Source organism: Frieseomelitta varia, unplaced genomic scaffold (genome assembly GCF_011392965.1).
Source record: "Frieseomelitta varia isolate USP_RPSP 00005682 unplaced genomic scaffold, Fvar_1.2 scaffold_34, whole genome shotgun sequence".
Lineage (NCBI taxonomy): Eukaryota > Metazoa > Arthropoda > Insecta > Hymenoptera > Apidae > Frieseomelitta > Frieseomelitta varia.
The window spans coordinates 245,796-262,505 of NW_025110079.1; the positions used below are offsets into that span (position 1 = coordinate 245,796).

Consider the following 16,710-nt stretch of genomic DNA (forward strand, 5'->3'; position numbering starts at 1 on the left):
GCCGAGGAACGCGCGGAGCGTTTTTGCTCGCGCGCTTTGTGATGCACTTAGCTGTTTAAACTGGCCCAGGCTTTTGTTCGATCGCAGGGATCGCGGTTTGAAAAGGGGGAAACCCCGTTTTTCGGTCGATGCAGCCTGGAAACGCGGCGGTGGTATGGCGGCTCGGCGACGCGACGTAGCTTCGCGTGGAATTAGTAATCCGTCCGGGAAAATGGAAAGTCAAGTTTTCTCAACGTATAATATTATTCCTTCAGACACAGATGTCACTCGGTCATTAAATTGCAGATTCGAAAGGTCCTCGATTTTCTGTTTTTTCTTTTTTTTTTCTTTTTCTTCTTTTTCTCTTTTTCATTAAAGAGTAACTTTTCCTTACAGTTTTCTCGTTTAAATCTTGCATCTTCTTTTACTTTTGATACCTCGATACCTCGGTATTTCTTTCTGGTCGTTGCAATCATTTTCTCTGATTTATCGAATTCTATGGTTATATTTTATTACAGCTTACTTGAGGCTTTAAAATGATTCTTTAAGGTAATTGACGCAGTCAATTTCTTCGATAAAATCGTCACCAAAATGCAATATGCAAACACTGCATATATTTCCATGAGTAATTATCACGGTTGAATTAATTCTTCTCTGAGGTTTAAAAATTACTTCTTCCGCACATTAGATACGTGGTATATACATTTGTATATATGTATACTTTATTATAAAACATGTACATGTTACGACACTTACTATGTTACACTTGCTTTTTGACTGAACATACAAGTAACACTACGAGTCTAACGAATCTCGTATGAAATAAGCTGAAAATTACTCCATGCAAAATTCCATTTCAGATTCTATTCGTTGTGAACATTGGGTGCCAATTAGACAACCTGTAGCCCAGCTTATCATTTTACGCTGTTCGCTACAATTCCAATAGAACGTTGCTACTGTTGCTACTGCGCAAACAGCGTGTTGACATGCTCGTGAAGCTTATGCAGCGCAGGCTGACCGATCGGGACTCTGGAGGAAAGGGCTGACTCATCCTACGTCCTGATAACTCGGTTATGTTCCAATATCATGATTACACGTCATCCTTGGCAGTTGACAATCCCCAGAGTAATGACTATTGTTGGAACGTTCGAACTGGCCACCCGGGATCACGTCGATCGTTTAAATTCTTCAACCGTCCGAGAGAGAGAGAGAGAGAGAGAGAGAGAGAGAGAGAGAGAGAGAGACAGAGAGAATATGTGTACTCTAATCTTCACGGTCATGAAAATGTACGGGCCGCACGTCCCTGCTTTAATTTCGTGACGTAACGCCGTTCGTGAAAGAATTCATGTTTTTGCACGCTCGTGCCGCGCGTAAAACTTTCCTCGTTTCCCACACTCGGCCTCGGTAATAACTTTCTGCGTCCCGAAATTTCGAAATCGCTTTGGCGAAATTTTATCGCTTTTTCTGCCCGGCTGCACGCGAATATCCGTAAAAAAGAAAAATCTCAGGTGTTCGAGAATCTGGTATGCTGGCTCTCTAATTAGCGGTAAAGATAGATGAATTTTTAGAAATGTTCGTCGATTTCAAAGACTCGAGTCCCTTATTCGCTCCAAGTTACTGAGCGATTTTAATGTAAAAATTATTTGACTGCATTTTTTTTAGATACGTTGGACTCATTGAAATTAATTACTTCGATGTAGCAGCATTATTGATGCATTATTTACAGAAGATAGATACGTCCGTCTTTTTATAAATAAATGTTGCAATTGACTTTGACGATCTGTTAACTTTTTACAACTCTATTTTATTTAATAAAATCCCCGGATTTTATTTCAACGAATACATACATATATATACTTGAGTGAATCGATATTTCTCTGCATTCAGATAAATTACTTTATACGTACTAACTTTTAAAATAAGAAACAAATTTTGAATTTTTGGTAAAAGAAATTTTTACCTTCTTTTGGTTTCAAAAGTTCATCATAGCAATGGAAAACCTGCTAGTCTACACTAACTATTACGTATCGCAAAGAATTGACCACGTATTTATTCACCAATAATTTGCACACATTTTCAAGATGCCTGCGCGAATAAACATTAGCCAAAATCAGTATTCCAAGTCACATCAATCATCCTCTATCACGATACCGAAATACACATTTGTATCCTTCGAGGATATTACCATTAACCGAAGCAATCCATAAGAATTCACACGAGAGTGTAATGGCGCATGGCAGAACACCGAGGGTAGTCTGCGAGCGTTAAACAGATCTTCCATTGTGGAGAAGATATTCAACGACAGTTGTAGTTGCGCCGTTCGCACGACAGAAGGAAGCACACGCCAGTGTGGTTTTCCCGCCAAGTTCATTCAGCATCTTGCGTTGGATGTAAGCCAAATACTGAATACACCAGCACCTTCCGCCTTCTCGTTCCTCCTGCTCGCCTCGCCACGCAACCGTTATCATCCCGGAATAGCAAGTTGATGTTCCCTGTGTTGCTAACACCTCTGGCATCGCTCGTTTATAGAACAAGCAACACCGGGGCTCTAATAAGGTCGGGTCGCGGCCCTATTCCGCAATATTTCGCGACCAATTGTACGCGACGTTACAGAGAATAAATGCGACAGCGGCAGAAGTTATTGGTCGCGTTATTTCTCTCGAGTTATCCTTCACTTTCCAGCCCTTCTTGTCAAAAGAAGCTCTATATCGGCTGACGAGATCGTGGTACACTCGGAAAAAGAAAAAAAAAAGAAGAGAAAAGAAAGAGAAAAAGAAAAAAGAAAAGAAAGAGAGAGAGAGAGAGAGAGAGAGAGAGAAAAGTACAGATTGGCTGTCGTCGGGCGATAGTGAAAGTGAAAGGCGAAACGAGCGGGGCTCGCAAGTTTTTTAAACGATTTAATACTTGCCGCCTCTGGCTCGCTGCAACAAGTTATCAGCGCCTCGCAGACTTCCTGCAAGCCGGTGCTTTAATAGTTCGAAATAAATTCGCTGTAAATCGATGGTCTAGCTGATAAGAATCGCGATTAAGAGAGCAAGTTAAAGAATTAATTAAGTTAACTGCGTTTTTTCGCGTCGCGTTTTACGAACGAACTTGGGAAGAAAATTCTTGTTCCTTTTTCCTTCTTAGTTCTAGCTCGGGAATATTAAAGAAAAACAGCGAAATGTGACAAGAATCGTGCAATTTCGATTTTCTGGAGAGATGGTTCTTCTCTCTCTCTCTTTCTCTCTCTCTCTCTCTCCTTCTCTTTTTCTCACGAAACGCGTGCTTGGGAATAGAGCTGGGATCAAGGCGCGGCCGCGCGGGTGTGCGTAGCGTTCATAGTATTGGCACCAAGCCAAGTCACGTTGCAGCTCAATGAAATCTTTCTAGGTTAGGTTAGCCCCTTCCTTCCGCGTTAAGCGTAGGATACGTTTACACCGACTTGCTAGAGACGCGCGCGAAAGAGAAGACTGGCCAAAGGCCAGCCAAAGAGAGAGCCTGCCGAAGTGACTGGTTTTCGGCTCCGTCGGAAGTAGTGGTGGTCAATATTGGTCAGACCGGAGGCTCCTCGAGCGCGAGTTCGTACCACTTGCAGACTCAACTTGGTCGTTAACGTTCGGTTACTCGCGTCAATGAACAAGACGTTACGTCGATGGTCCGTGTCTTCGGAGTGTGCGGAAGAGAAGGAGAGAGAAAGAGAGAGAGAGAGAGAGAGAAACGAATTAACGTGTTATCCGTGACTTGCGACTACGTACATACTTCTATCGGTGTAACGATAGCAAAGTAATCGCGAGTATCGCTGCGTTGGATTTTTCGTACGATCACCAGTGCCTCCGCAGGTTTTCTCGTCGGAACGATACCGGTGTACGCGGATAATGTGAAAGACGGTGGAAACACGGCACGATATCTCGCGCTCAGACTTGTCCGACAGTCTGGTTGGCCGGATCCGCGGCAAAGAAACACTTCATTCAATATCGCATGATGCGAGGAGTTTAGCTCGCGGACGCGTAACAAGTAGTCATGCACCGAAAATGCACCGTTTCGGCATCGGTGCAACACGATGCTCGCTAGCACAATCCGGCGTCGTGCCTCTCCTCCTCCTCCTCCCCTCCCCCACCCCTCCCCTCCCCCACCCCGAGCCACCCCTGACGTGTTCACTCCACTCGAGCGTTCTGCCCCTACCCGCCGTTTCTATCCCGCCGTCAAGCGAGCGTGGCGTGGCGAGGAGGAGCAGTCAGGCAGTCAGGCTCTCTGCTGGCATTAAGTATTCCCGTTGGGTCGGCGTGGCGAGGAGGAGCACGGAGTGGCGCGGAGTGGCGCGGAGTGGCGCGGAGTGGCGCGGAGTGGCGCGGAGTGGCGCGACGCGGCGTGGCGTGCGGCGCTGTCGGTCGATGCTGGGGTGGCTCGCGCTACGAACGCGAAGGAAGAGGAAACGGGCGAGAAGGAGAAACAGACCGACGCTCTCTCGGCGTTTCTCCATCCCGGTCGCACCAGCGAGCTTTCCTCCTGCTAAAATCGAGAGGCGCTATCCCCCTCGAGCGACGCCAGCGCCCCGGGGGCGCCTGCGCGCCTCGGAGGGGTAGCAGTCGCTTGATAGTGGCGAAATCCGATGGCAAGGGGAAAGGGGCCCCTCCCTGTTCTATCCCTCGCTCCGCGAGCGTGCACCCCACCATCGGGTATCGCGCGGCTCCTCTACCTCCCCTCGCTACGGCTCCACTGCCCGGGCCTCCACGGTCGCCCCATTCCGTTCTCGGCATCACAGCGTACAGCATTGAACTCGACGCACGGCGACAAGGAGCGCGACAACGACCACCTGCCTCTCGGTGCTCCACGGATTGTATATCTGTCTCTCTCTCTTTTTAATCTTCTCGTTGCCTGACCGTCTCTCGTTCGTCCCCGTCTTCGTTCGTGCACGCTGCTGCTCCTGCTGCCTGCGAGAGGAGGACGAAAGAAACAGGATAACACAAGCCCTTGTACAGGATAACACGAGCGATTCGATCGGCGCCCGAATTCGTCTGTTTCAAAGACGTACAAACAACAACGACAACAACAACAACAACAACAACAACAATAACAACAACAACAACAACAACTGACTGAAAGAATAATCACGCGCGCGGTGTTCGACAGGTGCAGGATAAATCGTTTCGTCAGCTGCGGCGTGTGGCTCTGGCAGTGTGTCACTCCGTTCTTTCGCTTCGTTGTTTCACGCGTGTTGCAGGCCCGCTCGCTCCGATCTTGCAGTGTCCGCGAGTAGCGACATCATCACGACGTGACAAGTGTGTATCGCGCGCGAATGTAAGCCGTGTTGCTTGATCAAGAGGATCGGTACGTGTCGTCGTCGAGCTGCTCGATCGTCGCCAGCTGTGAATACGATCATCGCGTTCACGTCGCAGCCGTCGTTAACAGTGGCACCGATCTGTGCAGCAGCTGTCTGACGAGCGATCGTCGGCTGAAACGGGGACAGATCGACGCACGAGAACTATCACGAAGCGATCGCGACGTTCACGTCCATCGAAAGCCGTGGTGAGCAAGATACACGCGCGTGTGCTGAGAAAGCGCGAGCGTCCGACACGAGACACCGTCGGTCTCTCGATTGTCAGTTCCTCTCCTCGCGGAGGAAGGCCATAGCGTTGATCGCACGGCACTCGGTACTCGCGGCAGTACTGAGTGACCTGCAGCACCCAGCAGTCATCGAAAAGTGTACACGACGGCGGTCACCACGTACATCACGCCGCTCATCACTCCAGAGAAGGTACAGTGGCTTCATTCACATGTTTGATTATATAGGAATGATCCTGTCTATGTCTATGATCCGAGACACACGATGGCTGGAACGGAGAGAGAAACGATCATCTCGAAGGAAATCGTGTGCATCTGGTGATGAACGTGTAGATGTGTCGCGTGGATGTTTATATATATATATATAATACATATAAATATATATATATGTACGTTCGCAATTTCTCTTACACGAATGTCTATTTGCTCATGTACCATGTTGCCTACGTGTGTGTACATACACGAGTTAGCGTGTATGTTGGGTATTACGTGGTGTGCTAGTCGCAGGTATGTGTGTGTGTGTGTGTGTGTGTGTGTGTGTGGGTGGAGCTTGATCCTGGACGTCATCCGTCGGACAGAGACGGACTAACCCAGCCGGTGAATCTCTCATCGAGATTGCTTCTTTCCTCTTGTCCTCCTTATCTCTTGCACCGTTTATTTCTCCGGACAATGTGCAGTGACCGAAAAGTTTCGCGTAGATGACGTTCCAGCGTAGCTTCGCTCGCTCCAAGTTTCCGTAGAAGTTCCGAAATCCCTCGCTCGATGCGTCGGATCTTTCACAGCCACGTCGCTGTGCTATCTTCGATTCTTCCGATTCTTCTCTCTCTCTCTCTCTCTCTCTCTCTCTCTTTTTCTCTACTTTCGCCTCTTTCCCCCGCAGTTGTCGTTTTCCTCCGCCCGCGAGTCGCCAGCGTAACTTTCATCCCGCTGACGTCCGCGAGGTAAGCCAATCAATTGACAGGATTCGACGAGAAGAAAAGTCCAGCGTTCCCGGACGTTTCTTGCATTGAAACACCACGACAAAAACTTCCATCCATCGATGTTCCCTCTCCTCTCTTTCGCATCGTCGATGTCATCTCTTTGAGAATCGGCGACGATGTCTCTCTCTCCGGTATGTCAAATCGGATGAAGGAATTATTAACGGAATTAATAAGTTGAGTGGTCGAGGAGAGAGGGTGGAGAATACTATTTCCTTTTCACCGAAGAGAGAGAGAGAGAGAGAGAGAGAAAGAGAGGGAAAGAGAGATTACTCTAGTTCCTTATTACGTTCTCCTCCCTGCCGAGCAAACTTATTATCTTAAGTCGTTCGGCTCTCCGAGCGAAACGATAACGAGATCGTTACTTTCGAAGTTCCCGCCTCGCAACCGCGCCGGTCGATAATAATTATTATTTTCTTCTTTCGACGGTTCGGTTGCTTCGAGCCGGTGGTTCCTTTCAATCTTTCTTCGTCCGATTCTCGGTTTCGAGCGATCGGTTACTTCACCGGGTGTACCGAGAGGAGTCGCGAGAGCGACGACGCGCGCTTCTTCTCCTCCTATCTTTCTAGGCCACATCTATCCCATAGTCACTTTGTATCGAGATTTTAAATACGTTAACCTACTTCCTCTGTAACGGGTATCCACTCGTGCCGTTTGATCTCAAACAGAAAACGCCTCTCCTACAAGTAGTCGGACAAGTACGACAAGACTGTTCCCCCGGTCGATTTCAATTTATTCGCCGATGAAAATCGTTTGCCGATTTAAAGTACACAATCTTCCCTCGGCTGATGGGATTTTTAATTAATTCCTGCCGCGCGTCTGCCGCGCCCGGGGAGAAGAAGTAACGTTTCCACCGCGGCGGTATCGAATCGCATCGCATATATTAAAACGATCATTAACGAGCTCGCTGATGCGTCGAGTGATAGGGTGCCGCCGCGCAAGATTTAGGTCGCGACCGATTTTTTTCCCCATTCCGCTTTATTACACCGAGCGAACCGCGTTGTCAGGAGTATCGACTCCACGGTGATTGCATGGATAATCAGTGGCTTCGAGTTTTCACGCTTTCGACTTCACGTTTCCTGCACTCGCTGTCAAAACGGAGTAAGATGCGCTTCTTTCCTCTTTTTGTTTTTTTCTTCTATTTCTCGCTACACGTGCCTCCTCTTATCCCTTTTCATTCGTGTTGCAAGTTTCGATTCTATCGCGAGCAAGTTAGTTTCAATTCGCGTCGATACTCGTGATCGTACTCGAGCACGTACCGTTTTCCCAGCGACAGACACCGACATATTTCTCCGGATATCGTGCTGAGGAACGGTGGATTTCACTCGTATATCATTCGTAAACAAAAAGCAAGACACCTGGCTGTCGGCTGTGGAAGATGGAATTTATGATCGGTTTCACGATCATCTATCCTTAGGTGATAACACTTGCCCTTTGCTTACAAGTCTTTTCACGTTTCCTGTCCTCCTGTTTTCGTACATTTATACAGATGAAAGTTAGCTAGGAAAGTTAAAGGATCAGTGACTGAGATTGAATTGGCAAAGACAATTTACAAAATGATATTCGAAACCTTCCATTTAAATTCATAATTTTCGTCTCCCCAAATTCTGCTGTTAATGGCCCTCGCACTTTCAAATTCGATTTTTAAATAATTATCGAAAATTGTTTCGCTTGCCTGACTATGAAATAATAATTTTCACATTCTCAAAAGAGAATGAAAAGAATTTCTCCCAGAGACGGGTATAAAACATGCAAGTGACGCTATACTCTCGAGATTACGCGCACGAGATGATGCCATATTCTCCACCCAAGAAAGATTAACCTAATTCAACAAAGATATTTGACGTCAGACTCTAGAATTCGCAATTAAGTAGCTGTATCATATATTAGTCAGACACTCGAGCAACAGTTGGACGACAGTGTTTAACTTTCACCGGCGGCGCGTTCCCTTCTCCTTCAATCGCTCCACGCCGAGGGTACTTTTTCGTATTTTCGTTCGTTCCGTCCGTTCCATCGTAAAACTCGCCCAAGACCGGAGCGTCGCGGCTTTCGTTTCCCCTCGGCGAAACACCGTCACGTCGTCGTGGATAAAACGAGGTGCAAAAGGCAGCGCGAGGATGGGATGAATGTACGGGCGCAATAAATATTTTTCATCGAGCCGCGTGAAAAGTTTGCTCAAAGGCAAGCAGGAGAGGGTCTACAGCGGGAACTACGCTGTTGATTAAACGTTGCGCCGGCGAAACGTATTATTACTCGGAGAACACGACGCTTCTGAACTGCGTTTCTCAACTCGGTCGCTCGAGAGGCGGCGTACTTTTCCTCGAAGCGATGCAGACCCGGCGATTGTCCATCGTTTTTCCTTCCTCGGACCTGCGGGGATCCTCGAGAGTCTCGACCCTTCTCTCTCTCTCTCTCTCTCTCTCTTTCTTTATGACCGGGATGAAATGCGAAAGTTTGCTGTGCGGCGTGTGACGAGCGCCATAGTATTCTCTCCTGTTGCATGAGCACGCATACACAGACATACAGAGAGAGAGAGAGAGAGAGAGAGAGAGAGACGAGCGTCGTTCGCTGTGGATTTCTCCGTGGAAAGAAAGAAGCTCGGTTTGCTCGTTCCGTGGCCGCTTTGCGCGAGCAAAACGGAGGTAAGCGGATTTCGCGGCGGTCGGCCGGCTACTCGCAAACTGGAAACGCGACCCGACTGGCGGAGAGCTCGTTATTCCGCGAGGGAGAGGGAGAGGGGCGAATTAAAACAGCACAGCGTGGACATTCGCAACATCGCGGGAAAGGCGGATGGAGGTGGAGAAAGGGAGAGAGGAGGGGAAAAAAGATTCGAAGAATCGGAATCTCGCGGCGCGAGTTCAAGCTACTTAGGATTCCTCGCGAGCAGATGAAGCGGAGAAGAAGTTAATCCGCTTTGCGAATAATTATTCACAGTGACCGCCCCCGCGCGAGAGAACGTTGGTTCTTCCGTGGCTCTATCGAGAGCACCCTCTCCAGTAGTCTTTGATATCGATGATAATCGGATAAAGGAGGAGGGTTGGCTCGAGTTGACGACAACTTTCAGTGTTTCTTTGCTCCATTTTCGGCTGGCGATGTTCACGATATAATGACGGCCGTATTGGAAGTTTCGTTACATTTTCTCCGTGGCCAAATGGCACGGAAGAAACGTGCTCTCGAGTGGATAGGAAATGAATACGAATGATTTCGTTGATTCTCTTGTTACGATTACAGGATGTGGACGCGTTGCGAAGATTCTTTGAGGATAAGACGACGATTGAATCTGAATAGACATTACAAGTCTGCGATTGGTACGTGAAACGAGAATTATAGTGAAGATTGTAGCTGGTGTAAAAAGAAGGAACTCGTTGTGGGGAGAAGTCTGAAACCTCGTAAAAGCTGGTAGAAGATTACTCGCAGGCGGTGGAAGAACTTTGTTATGGAAAGTGAAACATTAGCTGTCGGTGTTGAATTTCTTGAGTTCCTTGCGTCTGATCATATACGTCTGGAAACTACTACTTCTCAACAACACCAGTCATTATATTAACTTCCTTTTTAATCAAAACACACAGTACTGGTCGAAAGTTTGAGTACGCTTCTGCTGCGTCTTTATTTGATATTTACTTTGATACTTCGCTATGCAGTTTTGTTTTCTGTACGTGGTGTGTGCTGAAATACTATCTTTAATGCATATTACCACTATACTAAACGGAAAAATACTTTGCGCAACAAAGATTCTACGAACTTTTGATACAGTAACAACCGCAGTTCAAAAATTTTGTCATCAAAGATAAATATAAAAGATTTGGAGTATGTATTTCACAGAACTATATCTAAACTTCTAGCTGGTAGCGTGTTTCAAGAATTAATTTCCTTCCAAAATTATGGTCATTTAATTCTTGAACGTCAGTGTATAAATGACAATATATTCCTCGTCGTTTTCAATCGTTTTCAAGCGAACCGATAGAGGCGGGTGTACATAAAGGAATAAAAGAGAGAAACGATCACGCGTCACCGTTCGAAGGAATTAGGTGGCCGAATTCGCGAGTAACATGGCTGTTTACAACGAAACGCTTTTAAACCCGGGCCGGCCACCCCGCCGGACCAGCCAGCCTCGTTCTGAGAATCCCTGCAGCCCATCACACCCGCCTGATGCCGTTGACAAACGAGCAGAAATGCAAAAGTAGGTGACTCGGACCGACCACTTTCATTCTTTACGTTCAGCTAGCCGTGTGTGCACGGTTCTTGTCGCTTCGCTGCAAATACAGAGTGGAACGAGTGTCTTCGCCTTTCCTCGCCGTTTTCCCAGCGTATCTCGCTGTTTGATATTTGTCACGTCCTTCCCTCCGCGCCAGATTGACATTCGTTTCTTTTTTTCTTTTCTTTTTTTATATTGCTACTGCTCGCACTCTGTCCGCCTCGCGAAACGCGAAATTCAATTCCGCGAGATGCCATTCCGTTTGTTGAATTCGTTCGAAAGATGTCGAAGAGGTTGTTTCTAGTCTTTGCAGTGTTGCGAATTGAATTCCAGATTTTTCTGAGTCTCTTTTCCAACTTCAAAATTTTGTTTAGAAAGGAAGATTGATCGTTAGTTGATTTATTCCAACCTGCCACTGCAAACTGATAATTTTTATAAATGAGTTGTTTGAAATTTCTGAAATCCCTACTGCTGTATTAATGAAATTAATAAATTAATAAAAATAATTGATGAAATGCAATGGTGAAATAAAATTTTGTAACCTTCAAGTTGCACGATGTTATAGCACAGATATACTCGATTTTGGACTAACAGATAAAATATTTTCTTCGGATAAAAGAATTATACAATCTACTTGAATTTGAAACGATAAGAGTGTCTGTGAAATTTTTATGCAGTACTTCCTATTACTTGTGTCGAAATTGAAATTGGTACAACGAAACGATGCGCGTGAAACAAATATCGAAAACAGGTCGAAATTCCTCGACGAGGTCGAGATTCAAAAGCGTAACGTGATCGGCGGCCTGGCTAGCAATGCCGGTATAATTATCGCGTTAATCGCTTAATCAATTATTATATGTAGCCGGCCGCATTCCCGATTTCATAGAAAATTATTATTCATACCGAATAATACCGCGTCACCGCACGAACACCCCTCATTTCCCCGTAAATGCAGAAAGCGTCGCGATCCCCCGCTTGTGTATTATTAGCCAAACGATTATCTATTGCATTATTCACGCGGCTTGGCTCCCATGTAATCGAACTGCCAATAACGATCAATTTTCCAAAAACCACCTTTCCTCTTATCCTCCCGATTTTCAACGATCGATTCTTCCTCCCTTTGAACAAGCGAGGCAAGGAAATCAAACAGCGTGCCCTGTTGAAAACCAGTCGCGACACGCTGTTTCGATCGACGAATCACCGTCGAATCGCGGGACCAGAGTCGCGAGACGCTCGTTAATTAACGACAGCCAGCGAGGTAACTAGACGACAATTATGAGCGACGCTTTTCAGAAACGATCGCGACGCGATCGGCGAACGATAACTGGGGGGGGGGGGAGAGCTTGGAAAAACGAGAAGGAAACGCGATCGCCGCGCTGTTTCATCGCGACGCGAAACGAGAAACGTTTTCCCAATACTCGATACTCGTATTTTCCAAAGCAAACGGCCTCGCCCCCTCTATGCGAGACCGTGGGTTTGCCCGCCGGTATCATGCTCTCTTCCTTCTCCGCGCCGAGGTTAATCGGCCGTGAGTTCCACGGAGGCTCGCTGCGCGCGTGCACGCAATTCCAGCGTGAATTCGCGCATTGCGCGCGCTACGCGATCTGAAGCTCACGCGTTATTAATTAACGTCGCCATTAAATTTCGCATAATAGTTCCGTGACTCGTGGTAGGCTACGATTATATTGGCCGGGAGTGATTCACGTTGTTCTGGAAAATTAACTAGCTGCCTGACAAAGAACGGGCTAGGATGATTGAAATTGAAGGCACTTCGCAGGATGCGCGCATATTTAGTTTGGCAAATTAAAACGAAGGTAGAATGTGTTGAAATTTGCAGTCAATTTTCGGTCATTTATGTGGTTATCCACGTTAAATTAGTAAAATTTAAAACGCACTGTCTGTTATCGAGATCAGCGATAAAATCCTTGCAGACTAATCGTTTTAAATTAAGGATAAAGTGGAGTACGATAGTAGTTAAGAGTTAATTTGTCACTTGTGAATTTCCGTTTTTTTTTTTTTTTCATTGTCGTTATCAAATTTCGAGTCATTATTTGGAAAGTAAATCTAATTGGCGGTTGTTCCTTGAGTTCTCCTTCGGCGCAATCTCATTTCCGTTGCAAATGGAATTGATATTCTCTCTTTCTGTTTCGTCTCTAGAATAGTGAATTAAATCGGAGGCAAACATTTATGAATTGTAATGCACTTAGCCGTGGTTTAGCTTGGTTTAACGACAACTGATGTTTAATGTAGAAAATTCCGTGGCTCGAAGAGAGTTGATTTTCCAGCGACCCTATTTTCGACCTCCCCTGGGAGAACAACGTCAAAGGAAAGCTCGCTAAATAATAAAGTTTAGATGGGAATGTGATAACGACGCAATTACATGTGTGCTTTTGTATAAGAAATTTTCCAAAAAGGGTCCCATTTGTCTTTGTATGCGCACGTACGAGTCTGATGCAAAGAGATGAACGTGGACACTTATTTGCGACACTTTATGTCACGTTCAACATGCACGAATAATACCTCTTTGCAAACGGTTCCCAAATTTTATTATTTTTCGAATTTTCGTTCAAAGTTGCTCGCGTTGAGGCAATGAAAATTTAAATTGTTTAATACGAAATATGAAATATTGTAATCTGTAATCTGATATACATATATATATATATATTACTGCAGTCATCTACAATCGTGTAATTTGAAAGTTACATGTTTATATATTTGAAAACACTACAGCTATTGACAAAAATGAAAATTATTACTTGTCGGACTTTTTATTTGGAATAAACAACTGTAATTAATTTTTATGAAAGATGCAAAAAATGCACGAGATTCCAAATACTGTTCCAAATAATTATAATAACAATACCATTGTGAAATATTACTCTAAATAATTAATATTTGGCAAATGAAATAAATTTCCATTTTCTTTATCACTTAGTCACAAGAATGTAAAAACGCGTGAAAATCGGCGCAGTTTGCTAACAATCTTTCTCCTTTGTAAGTAAAGTACGAAATTCTGATTATAGACGGTTAACCAGTTTGCCCGATTATCATTTCCAGAGCGAGACATGGAATCACGAGAGTATGTTGCATAATCGGAAATAACGTGATTTCCATCATGTAAAATGAATTTTATCTAGTTCCTTGGCGGAGATTACACAGGTGGCCCCGGGTACATGGTCGACAGAGAATTGAGGTTTCTATCTCGGTGAACACAGACATGTCGGTCGACATGCATCGGGCTGCCGTGCTGTACACGAGTCGTTAATTAATCCCTCGTTACCGTGCGTATGCTACACCCAAGATCTGCGTTAACAGAGGTAACCAGAGGTTTGACCGTCAAATCGCGTTTAAATACGCGTCCTTTTCGTGGCTGTTTAAGCCGTGTACACTTCAAGAGCCATTGCGAGTGTTCTCGTATATCGTCGTTTCAGGGTAATTTTCAACAGGTTCCCATCGGTGGATCTACACCACTTTATCCAGAAATAATCGTCAAAGGTTCTACTCTGTAAATGAACCTCTAATTTGGTAGAATTTGAAGAATCCACTACCAGTGATTTTCGAATTAACCGATTGCAATTGTGGAACGATAGTTCTCGCGGGGTGTTAATTGCCATTCTATTTCCGTATCTCGTTCTCGCGGCCGCTTTCGAAATCGAAAGCTACGTGTGTTGGAATTACCACCGTTGGAAAAGTCATTGGGAAAATTGTGTAATTGAAGAAAAAGACTTTCGAAAGAATTTCGTACGTCGATTACGCAGTACCCGCGAGATACATTAATTCTTCGAAATTTTAATTTTTCCAAGGATCGAACGTTAAACTGGATTTGTAATAAAATTGTAATAATTTTGCAACGACGCAAATGCATCGACAGTGATAGAAACGTGTCCGAAATTACATAACGTCACGACAAACATAATGTTAATTGATATAATGACAAAATTAATTACGAAACGATTAGAAAATGCTTATAGCAATTTTCCACTTTAATTGGGAACATTTCTGTATCGATGAATTTTTAGGTAGACACTTTTTAAACTTAGACGCTCGAGATGCGTTTTGAGATTTTCTTTCTGACTATAAATGTCACGCGCACACGTGCGGAACGGAAACGTTTTTACTTTCGACACTTCTTTCCATTATGAATAGGTGAATATGATTAACGCAACGATCAGCGACACGACGCATTGTGCGGTGATTTATAGCCACGCGCACACATTGGTATCGTGTGTTATCGCTGGCCGCCAGTTCTCTGTGTTTGCTCGGCACGATCGATGGAAAATGTGTGGAAATGCACATTGCATCAGATCCCCGCGTGTCTCATTTAAGGCAGAAACGTACGATTCCAATGTGATGTGTTAATACAACGATAGCATCGCGGTATTACAATGTGTCGGTGTTCGCGTTCCCTTCGCCAACACACGTATCGGACAGATATATATTTTTCATAAAGATCAGCGATGCGCGCTGCCTCGATACATGCGTGATGTTTTTACGTACGACGGAATAGAAATTTATTTGACATTTGCGGTTTTAAAAAATGTTATTTCCGCTGCTACGTTACTCGCGTGTTGTCTGCTTTGTGCCGTATATTTTCACATGATTTCAAGGTTACCGCGAATTAAACCAACCTTTATTACGTAAAATTGTCACTTCTATTTTCAGCAAAGAGACCGAGATATTCGTGTAAACACGTATACGCAGTTTGCCTTTAAATATTTTAATATCGAGACGAACGTATAAAATATTTTTACAAGTAGTTTAATATTCGATTCCCCGAATAATAGAAGTTAATTATTGGACTGCGGATTTTTATGTAAATTCGTATTTTTTCAAAATCGAATTTAAAAGCTAAGATAGAGAGGAAATATTTCAACGCAGATATCGAGTGTCATTGAAAACGCCGTGCAGATTAAAATTTTGTACAAACGTTCGCGAGAGAAGAAAAATCTTGGGGAATAGTAATTTTAAAGTGCAGAACGTTTTTGTCGATTTAATTCCACGCGGAATTTTCAAACACGCGGACGTTTCATCGTCGGAGCATCTCGCAAATTCATTCGAAACATCCATTATACAGAGAGATCCGCCTTTTAATACAAGAAATTACTAGAATTTATACGACGTTCCCTTCCCTCCCCACCCCACCCCGTTCGGTGGAACGATGTTACATCTTATCGCTGATTATCCTCGGGAAGCGCCCTCGAATTGCTCGAATTAATCAGAGAGAGCTTGGATTAGAATATTCGCGAGGAAAACGTTCAGACAGGGCTGAATGGGAAATCAATTACACGATTCCGGTATGTAACCGTGGGAGGTATCCAAGGTAAAATCGATGATTATTCGAAATTCTGCGCGCGGTACAATGGCCATGATTATTTTTGGTCAATTCAGCTTCGGCCGTCCTAATCAGCGGCAATCAAAGGCGGCTAATTGCAGCGCGGCGTTACGTCAAAATCAATGCCGTCTCAGTCGCTGGTTTACGTTTTAATTGAAACGGTGCAAACTGGTCTTAATGGTGTTTCTGTTGTGCACGATTGAATGGGACATCACAATGGTATCCTTACCGTCGATTCACCCCAGCCATCCCACCTTTCCGCACCCCTGTTTCGTGACGTGGCAAACAGTTGTTGAATGTGCTACCTCCTGGCCACCGGTGATCGAGTTTACGTCGTTATTGAATTTCTACGTGCTTCACCAACGTAGACACGTGATTAGAGCTCTCCCCATCCGCTCTTTTTCTTTTCATTCAATGGCATCCTCTACGGATGTATCCAGTCCACAAGGCGAAGAAAACATCGCGGTATATATGTATGTAGTTGCGTATTTAATATCGTATCTCGAGACCAGGGAGGAATTATGGACAATTTAATTTAGATCTTTCTGAGAATGTTGTTTGTGATATTATCTACGGTAGTTCACAAAAGTATTTGAGTTTTTGGTATAGAAAAATTTTCACTTGTGATTATCTGTTGGCAAAATATGGCATCAATATTTAGTACAAATATTTATTTATTAAAA

The 16,710-nt window shown here is 44.7% G+C and overlaps 1 protein-coding gene across 6 annotated transcripts in view; it reads left to right on the top strand.

The window, feature by feature from the left end:
- Positions 1-16,710, top strand: part of LOC122530369 (RNA-binding protein Musashi homolog Rbp6-like) — a 501,655-nt gene that overhangs the window by 234,324 nt on the left and 250,621 nt on the right. The window contains exon 1 of one of the 6 annotated variants that reach the window (XM_043657248.1): positions 4,687-5,716. The exons of the other annotated variants lie outside the window; for them this stretch is intronic. The gene's annotated coding sequence lies outside the window, so the exon portion shown is untranslated. Of the gene's footprint in view, positions 1-4,686; positions 5,717-16,710 lie in introns of those variants that run through there. 6 annotated transcript variants of the gene reach the window in all.